Raw genomic sequence first — 10,098 nt, 5'->3', positions numbered from 1 at the left:
TTCATAGCTATTAAGAGGTTATAACATTTCCTCATGATGTTAGTGTCACAATGAAATGTGATTATCATATTTTATATAGAATTTCCACATTGTATTAGGGTAGTCAGTAATGCCTATTGGACATGTCAAAATAAATACTTTTTGTTTGTCATCAGTAATCTGTTTGAATAAGTGTGGCCATCTAAAAAATTCTGAAACGTGTTGTTGGAATATCCTGAATAGTTTTGCATAAAATATTTATTACATGTTTTATCATTTTCCATACAAAAATAAGTAAATGTTGGACACAAGAATATATTTTTTCAGATGATAAAGCATTTATTACTCTTTGTAGAACATATGAATATGTGGTCTCTTCTTGTTTTCTGAGTTCTGCAATAGTATTTTTTTATTTACCATGAAATGTTTCATTATCTAACAAGAGAAACTAAACTTGATGAATTTACCTTCAGTATTTCTTTAATGATCTCTCACACCTACTCAGAGCAGTGTTTTCTAATGGATATCACACATCTCAAATCTCCCAAACTGGAGTCTCACACTTATTAATAGCTTATCTCTAATGAGTTATTTACACACTGAATCTATATTTTTTTCACCCAGGAAATGAAGAAAAGTGTACACTAAACCTTAACATGTTAGTTATGAAATTAACTGTCATTCAATAGATCTTGAGTGTTACCTGTATTCTATATAAGTTGCAAAAGGTAAAATTTCTAAACATTATTACTTACATGAGTAATTTCAATAGATACATCAGTGTATCACAGTAGACTAAATAGGTGCTCGAAAATGTTATTTTCCTTTTCTTTGCAACTGTGTCCTTAATTTCACGTACACATATAGAAGTATCCTGACTATATGAAAACTGAACACAAGGCATTCCTTCAATGTGTCACCTAAGGAATTCTCTAAAAATATACTCTTGATTACACAAATGATAAATTTCTGAAAAAATATAAAACAATGCTTTCTTCAGGATGCTAGTTTTCTAGATAAATTCATATCCGTGAGTAGGGCTAATGGTCATGTTAACAGCTGTGACTGCATTTAAGCCACAAGTTCTTTGCATGCTCTGGCTCTAAGTAAGTGAAGATTGTCAAAAGAACAACTGTGGCATATGCTTGAGCTCCTAAGCTATTAAGGTCCCAGCAGGTCTTGTTGGTTTTCTTTCAAGATAGAGGGAAAGTCTATACATGAAGTGCTGGAAACTGGCAAATTGGTATCAGATACCATCATTTTGAATCACAAACAGTTCTGTGTATTTGTTCAATTTCAAGGTTTAGACCTATATTCCACTGCTAACAATTTGATTTTGAAAGAAAAATCACAGCCATGCCTTTATCCTACTCTCCCTCATAAAAGTTTCTCTTCCTTTCTACCAGACTATGCTAGTAAAAGGGAAAAAAAACAGGGAAAATAAAAGTTACGTGTTATAATTACAAACCATATTAGATAATTTCAGCCTAAATTGATATAGCAAATTGTAGAGCGATAAAATCACAAAAGGACTAACCATGATAATTCCTGGCATCAGCTACTGTTGAAATGGGAAAATAAAGCAAAATCAGAAAAGCGCATTTTGGAAGTTCTGATCAGTTCATTTCTCAAGTTCTTTCTTCGTTACTGAATATTGAGTTTTCATGAGTCTCAACTCCGTTCTTAAGTTTCGTTCTTTGGGTGTATTGACTAGAAATCTGTTTAAGAGCAGTGTTACCCCACTTAGCAGTGCTTACAAATATATCTCTGACAAAATATTCTATACATAATGACTTAAAACATGGATGGAACTAGAGGGTATGATACTAAGTGAAATAAGTTAGAGAAAGACAAATATTGGATGGTTTTATTTATATGTAGACTCTAAAGAACAAAACAAACAAAATGAAATGAGAACAGGCCTACTAACACAAAGAAAAAAAAATGAGTGGTTGCCTAAGGGGAGGAGAGATGGCAGTTGGACATAATAGGTGAAAGGATTAAGAAATACAAACTTCAGGAGTTCCCGTCATGATTCAGTGGTTACAGTAAATCCAACTAAGAACCATGAGGTTGCAGGTTCGATCCCTGGCCTCGCTCAGTGGGTTAAGGATCTGGCATTTCCATGAGCTGTGGTGTAGGTCACAGACACAGCTCAGACCTGGTATTGCTGTGGCTCTGGCGTAGGCCAGTGGCTACAGCTCTGTTTAGCCCCACAGCCTGGGAACCTCCATATGCCACGGGTGCGGCGCTAGAAAAGACAGAAAGACAAAAAAAAAAATACAAACTTCAAATTATAAAATAAATAAGCCACAGGGATATAATATACAGCATGAGGAATATGGTTAATAATACTGTAATTACCTTTTGTGGGGATGGAGGGTTATTAGGATTATGGTAATCATTTCATGATGTATGTAAATGTCAAATCACTATGTAGTACAACTGACACTAACATAATACTGTATGTCAACTATATTTCAACTAAAAAAATGATCATTTGCTTGCTCTGTTACTGCTTCCATTCCCTTCCCTCCCCCGTCACCACATGGGAAATCCTTTCAGTTTTTCTTTGCAGTTTTACACTGCTATGAAATTGTGATTCACATATCTTAGACTCAGGAAGCATAATGAACAATAACAGAAAGCATGATGGTAAGGAAAAAATATAAAAATAAAGGAGATCCCTTGTTATCTTCAGTTGTGTGTTTATGTAATGAGTTTGGATTATACAGTTTAAAGCCAGGTATGGATGTGAAATTAGGAACTGAGAAAATTATGAGGATGATGTGGAATTGAAATGATTTTTTCTACATGCATCAGAATATTTTAGGACAAGTTGTGTGTGTGTATTTCAGTAAAGACTATCTCTCTTTTTAGTTGCTGAATTTTGCATCCGATGTACATTTTAACAAACGTGAAGTGGATAGAGAAGATGGGCACTGAGTATCAATGTTGAGGTGAGCCACAGATCTCATCCAGATGTTCCCGGTTTTGCTTGTACGCATTGGTGTGTGAATGGGTGTGTATATTTAATTCTGTACAATGTATTATGTATACATAATACATTGTATTGTATTATAGGTTCATATAATCTGCTACCACAGATACTGAGCAGTTCCATCACACCTCACTTCCTTCTGTTGCCCTTCTACAAATCCTTAACTCTTGACAACCACTAATCTTTTCTCTTTTTTTTTTTTTTTTTTGGCTGTGCCCACAGCTAGTGGAAGTTCCTGGGCCAGGGATCAACCCCACACCACAGCAGTGACCCAAGACACTGGAGTGACAAAGTTGATTCCCCAATCCACTGTACCTCAAGAGAACTTCTCCATTTTTTTTGATTGTGTCATTTCAAGAATGTGATGTAGCCCTCACAAACTAATACAAAATATAAAAGTGATATAGATAGAAATTAAATATATTTTATATACATTTGTATATATTATATACATTATATACATTTTTATATATTATATGTAATTTCAGAGGGATCATAGACTAAAAGGCAAATGCCCTAAATTGTCATTATTCTAAGTAGGATATTAACAGGTAATGCACCAAACTCAAGTATCCATATGAGCATATTTAGTTTCTAAACTAAACAAACAAGCAAAACCAGAAGAGATATGGCTGTCTCTAAGATATTATCAAGGGTTACAGTGGTCACAGGCAGGGTCTGCCCTTTTAGTAAGCCTATTTATTAGAAAAATGTTTTAATTCATCTTACCGCAATTGAAATAAAGAGAATTTTGGTTCACAAAAAGTCTAGCAATGGTGGCTATAAATCCGTGAGAAGTGCTGGACAAGAATGGCTTGGCAGCCCCGTGCAACCCACAGATTTGTAAGTGAGTTAGACCACCCAGCTTCAGTGAAGCCACCAGGTAATGATCAGCCAAAGAAGCATCAAGTTAGGAACATAGTGAATTGTTCACATACTAATTTTTTTGTGTGTGTCTTTTTTTTTTTTTTTTCCTTTTCCAGGGCCGTTCCTGCGGCATGTGGAGGTTCCCAGGCTAAGGGTTTAATCGGAGCTGTAGCCGCCAGCCTACACCACAGCCACAGCAACATGGGATCCGAGCCACGTCTGCAACCTACACCACAGCTCACGGAAACGCCGGATCCTTAACCCACTGAGCAAGTCTAAGGATCGAACCCGCAACCTCATGGTTCCTAGTCAGGTTTGTTAACCACTGAGCCATGACAGGAACTCCACATCCTGAATTTTTTTTTGCATGAAATACTGTGAGTTTGAGGCAATATATTTTGGGTTTTTTTTTTTTTTTTTTGAGGCAGGAGCATAATACCAAACTCTCCAATTTTATGTCACATTTGTTTGTTAATGCAAACTAGGCAGTGTGGAAATATTCATATTTTTTGTGTAATCAATTTGAAATGATTCTTACAAGAACCATGATATAAATTTAAAAAAATTGATGCTTTACTGTCCATCAGAGATTACATGATAAGCCTATTTTCATGCACATCTGAAAACAATTTCCTTGAGACTGTGTATCATGCTTCTTGTATAAAAAATAAAGTCAAGTGATACTTTTGAAAGCATATTTGCTTATCTTCTCTCAGAATGTAGTTTCTTTTGAGAAGTTTTCTGCCATTTGAAACTCCTCTTTTAATGTTATCTCTGTCTCTCTCGGTCTTTATGTCTGTTTCTCTTCAGTCTGCCTCTCCTCTAAAACTCTTAGGGTTTGTTATTTTTTTTATAAAGAATTCTAAAATTTATGCTAATGTATCTATGTGTGAGTCTCTTTTTTGATCATAATGGTCACTCTGTGTGTCATTTCACTCTGGAGACTTCTGGCATTATTTTCTAGGAAAAAGCACTGTTTCCTTGATAATTTCCTCTTGTATTTTTGATATAGTCCCTCTTTCTGGAATCTTAATAATCATATGTAAGGCTTTTTAATTGTCTTCTTAGTCTCATATATTTAATCATACATTTCCTATTTTTCTTGCCTTTGGCTCTCTGCTTTCAATTTTCTGTTCATTTTCTTTAGTTTTGAGATGTGTAAAAAGTAGCAACTTTTATAAATGTACCATTTTTATTCTTCTCCTCCACAAATTTTTAAAACACTTAAACCTTACTTTATGGAGGCAGAGACTAGTATCGGAACCACTCTTTATTGCCTTTCAGAAGTGTCATTTAATTTTTTTCTTTTCCTTGATTTATTTCAGTTTCCTGAGCAATTTCTTTTTAAATAATTTTATTTTCCTTTATTGCCTTATTAACTTTATATGGTGGCAAGAAACTTAATCATATATTTATTTCTGTGTTATTCATAATGACATGCTTGCTAGCTTTCTCCCTACACAGGATTCAGTTTTCATAATCCTCTCCGTGTTTATGTGGGCTTATAGTTAATGGAAATGAAATCCTTACATGTTGTTGCAAGTAGTCTCTTTGGAAGGTAATCCAACCAAATCCTATCTTCATAGATTTATGGATTAATTACTTTAAGTAAATTCTACTGTTGAGTGACTACAGATAAATGTAATGTCTAAAGTTTTACACCTGAGGCTCTCATCTTTTATTTCTGGACTACTGGCTCTGCTCATCTCCTGGCAATTCATGTAATTTTTTTAGAAGCATCTCAATACCATACCTGTAGTAGGAAAGCAGCATATTTAATTCAAATTTTAGCAATAACACCCATGATTATGCTTTATATTTTCTATTATTTTCAGGTTGCTTCCATAAATATTCCTCTATTTTTTTCTTAGTTTTTTAAAGAAAAAAAAAGGCATGTTGCTAAATAATTATTTACAAATTAAAGAAGATATTAGCATTATAGTCCACATAATTTGTGAATTTCAGTATTAAATACTGAGATACTTATTCAAAAATTATTAAGAATTTTAGAACAGCCACAGAAGACTTTAAGCCAGATATGGGGACCTTCTAAACCCAAGGCCCAGAATGGCTGCACAGTTCACATGTCCAAGAATCTAGACCTGTATAGGGACCATAAAAAAGAAATTTTCAAATTTTTCATTACAAATAACTTGTGTTGAAATAAAAAACTTGAAGTCAAAGAATGTTCAACAATATGTAAAAAAAGGTGAGCATAGAATTGGAATTTTTAATACAATGTATTAGAAATGTTTGCTTGGGGAATTCCGGTCGTGGCACAGTGGAAATGTATCTGACTAGGAACCATGAGGTTGAGGGTTTTGATCCCTGGACTCGCTCAGTGGGTTAAGGGTAAGGCGTTGCCGTGAGCTGTAGTGTAGGTCGCAGATGCGGCTCAGATCTGGTGTTGCTGTGGCTGTGGTGTATGCTGGCAGCTATAACTCCGATTTGACCCTTAGCCTGGGAACCTCCATATGCCATGAGTACAGCCCTAAAAAGACCAAAAAAAAAAAAAAAAAGGTTGTTTGTATTAAATGTTTGCAAATGGATAATACGACTACAACATAATTGCACTTTGCAGCAAATGTATAAATTGGACAATGGCAAGTTTCTTTTAAAAATTTGATGAAAATAATCATTCTTCTTACTATAACATCTTTAATCTGTCTCCCTTAGAGATGTATTTCCTGAATATAATTTTAGCATTTACAAAACCAAATGCTTATTAAATGTCATAAAACATTTTAATACATATTTCTTCCATGAAATAATTAAGAGTAATTATCCTCAATTTAGGGAGTCTTTTTTCTAGATGATGAAACAGGAATAATAGATTTGAAAATCAGTGAATGTACCTGGATTTGAGTTCAAATTATTTTTCTTTTTGTTTATTTTTAATTTTTTTTTTAATTTCACCAATACATTTTTTTTCTACTGTTCAGCATGGTGACCCAGTTACACATACATGTATATATTCTTTTTTTCTCACATTATCATGCTCCATCACAAGTGACCAGACATAGTTCCTAGTGCTACACAGAAGGATCTCATTGCTAATCCATTCCAAAGGCAATAGTTTGTATCTAGTAACCCCAAGCTCCCCAACAACCCCCACCCCTCTCCCTCCCCCTTGGCAACCACAAGTCTATTCTCCAAGTCCATGATTTTCTTTTCTGTGGAAAGGTTCATTTGTGCCTTATATTAGATTCCAGATATAAGTTATATAGTATTTGTCTTTCTCTTTCTGATTTACTTCACTCAGTATGAGAATTTCTAGTTCCATCCATGTTGCTGCAAATAGCATTATTTCGTCCTTTTTTTATGTCTGAGTATTATTCCATCATGTATGTATACCACATCTTCCTCATTCAATCATCTGTCGATGGACATTGGGTTGTTTCCATGTCTTGGCTATTGTGAATAGTGCTGTAATGAACATGTGGGTGCATGTGTCTTTTTTAAGGAAAGTTTTGTCCAGATATATGCCCAAGAGTGGGATTGCTGGGTCATAGGGTAGTTCTATGTATAGTTTTCTAAGGTACCTCCATACTGTTCTCCATAGTGGTTGTGCCAGCTTGCATTCCCACCAACAGTGCAGGAGGGTTCCCTTTTCTCCACACCCTCTCCAGCATTTGTTACTTGTGGAGTTATTAATGATGGCCATTCTGACTGGTGTGAGGTGGTATCTCGTGGTAGTTTTGATTTGCGTTTCTCTAATAATCAGGGATGTTGAGCATTTTTTCATGTGCTTCTTGGCCATCTGTATATCTTCTTTGGAGAAATGTCTATTCAGGTCTTTTACCCATTTTTCAATTGGTTTGTTGGCTTTTTTGCCATGTTTTGCCTATGTTCTCTTCTAGGAGTTTGATAGTGTCTTGTCTTTAAGCCATTTTGAGTTGATTTTTTTGCAGGGTGTGATGTTCAAATTATTAACTTCCTCAAACTACTTTGTTACCTTTGGTAAGACTGTCACTAATTAGTATTTTTATTGGCCTGCTAGAAATTTTAAATCCTTAGTAATTTTCCATAAATTGGAATTATTCTACAGGGAAATGATTAGGTTTAGTATATAAAGAATATACTACTGAGACCATTATAAAAACACAACTATTCAAATTAGTAACTATCCAACGTCCAATCATTAAAACGACTTTTTTAACATTTCAGGTCATTAATAATGAGGCATAAAAATCAACTCAGTTACTTAATTCCCAGTAGAACCATATATCTAGTTTTATTGACTGTATGCTATATAAACTACTTAACCACTAAGACATTGTTTAATTGATGAGATTCATTTTAAACTAGTTAAGATAACCAATATGCATTCCCTATGTGCCTATATTTAATTTTGACTTTTGTATTCTGTGGTTTTTGTCATATACTTTGCTAATATTTCTTCCCTGAAATACCTTTTACTATTGCTGCCTTTCTCAATTTCATCATTTTATATTTGTGAGTTTGGGTAGAAGCTAACTTTTCTTTTGAGTTTATGGTGTTTTGGGGTTTTTTTTGTTTTTTGTTTTTTGTTTTTTTGGCTTTTTGCCTTTTCCAGGGCTGCTTCCGTGGCATATGGAGGTTACCAGGCTAGGGGTCGAATCAGAGCTGTAGCCACCGGCCTACTCCAGAGCCACAGCAACGCGGGACCCGAGCCGTGTCTGCAACCTACACCACAGCTCACAGCAACACCGGATCCTCAACCCACTGAGCAAGGCTAGGGATCGAACCTGCAACCTCATGGTTCCTAGTCAGATTCGTTAACCACTGTACCACGATGAGAACCCTGAGTTTATAGTTGTCTAGAGCAAAAGAAGCCATATAACTGGTATAGAGAAATTCACATAACACCAAGATATCTCAGACCTAGTGCTGGAATTAGTGATGAGGTAAGACATGTGGACTGGCTAAGAATGTTCCATACATGGGAGAAGGAAGAAACCTAATATTTGGTGACCAGAAAGGCAAGCTGCATTAGTCTATTAGTATTCAACCAAATATGGTTCCCCTCCCCATAGGCACATCATACTATCATTCGGGCAAAGCCATTTGATCTATCAGCTAAATAAATGAAGGTATCTTCCAGGCACAACCTTTTACAACCAATTCCTGGTTCTTCTTTCCTTTTACTACCTCTGAAATCCTGGAGTTGTATTTCTATGGAACTTCCAGTGTCCTTTAGAAACTATGGTGAGCCAAGTCCACTTTCCAACACATAATGGATACATAACCCAAATGAGACATTAGCAAGTTATGTCATTGATTTTTTTTTTTTCCTGTAGCATCATCAGGATATGACTAAAGTTATTCTTGGTTTTAAACTCACATGTAGTTTTATTGGAGAAATTACTATAATGAGTATATATGTTCTAGTATAAACCAAAGTTAAGATAATTCATGGAGGGTTTAATAAAGGGATTATTTTGAAATTGTGATTTCCTAAAAGATTTATTGCAATATATCAGAGGTAATAACAGTAGATTCTGTTAGCATCCTTGGCTAGAAAGGGCTAGATGCACTAAGAGAAGAACCTGGAATAAGAGAGTTGAATGGAGAGCACTACCTTGGAAGAAGTTGTTAACAAACATCAGAAAATAAGTTTGGGGTTAGTAGATGCAAACGATTACATTTAGAATGGATAAGCATTGAGATCCAACTGTATAGCACAGGGAACTATATCCAATCTCTTGGGATAGAACATGATGGAAGATAATATGAGAAAAATAATGACTGGGTGACTTTCCTGTACAGCAGAAATTGGCAAAATATTATAAATCAACTATACTTTAATTAAAAAAAAAGATGATACAACAGAAGGGGAACTGTGAGAATGACACTCATAGTCATTGTTCTCCCTCTGACCTGAAGCCCAACTGATTTAGCTCAAACAGGTGAGTCTCTTATAACAGAGAAGCATGGTGCAGATGGATAGTAAGTAAGCAAAAGAGACCCGTTCAGTGAGCTTCTGCCAACTTGTTTGATTCACCTGAAGATGGTGACAGTAGCAAAGTAAAAAAATGATACTTTAGAAAGAAAAATGATATTAATAATGGCCAGGTTACCAGGGTGAGAAAGAAAGTAAGCTAGATGTAAGAGCCATGCATTGAATGATTAACCGCATGTAATGTAGCTGATATTAGTAAGTGGCAATGTCTGAAGAGGTAATACACAGAATGAGTAGTATCAAAGGAGTACAAGCATACTTTTTTTCTCTTATTTACTTCTCAAGATCAGAGTTGATTATTTCCTCTTCA

The sequence above is a fragment of the Sus scrofa genome, chromosome 11 (assembly GCF_000003025.6).
Source record: "Sus scrofa isolate TJ Tabasco breed Duroc chromosome 11, Sscrofa11.1, whole genome shotgun sequence".
Classification (NCBI taxonomy): domain Eukaryota; kingdom Metazoa; phylum Chordata; class Mammalia; order Artiodactyla; family Suidae; genus Sus; species Sus scrofa.
This window is presented reverse-complemented; position numbering follows the sequence as displayed.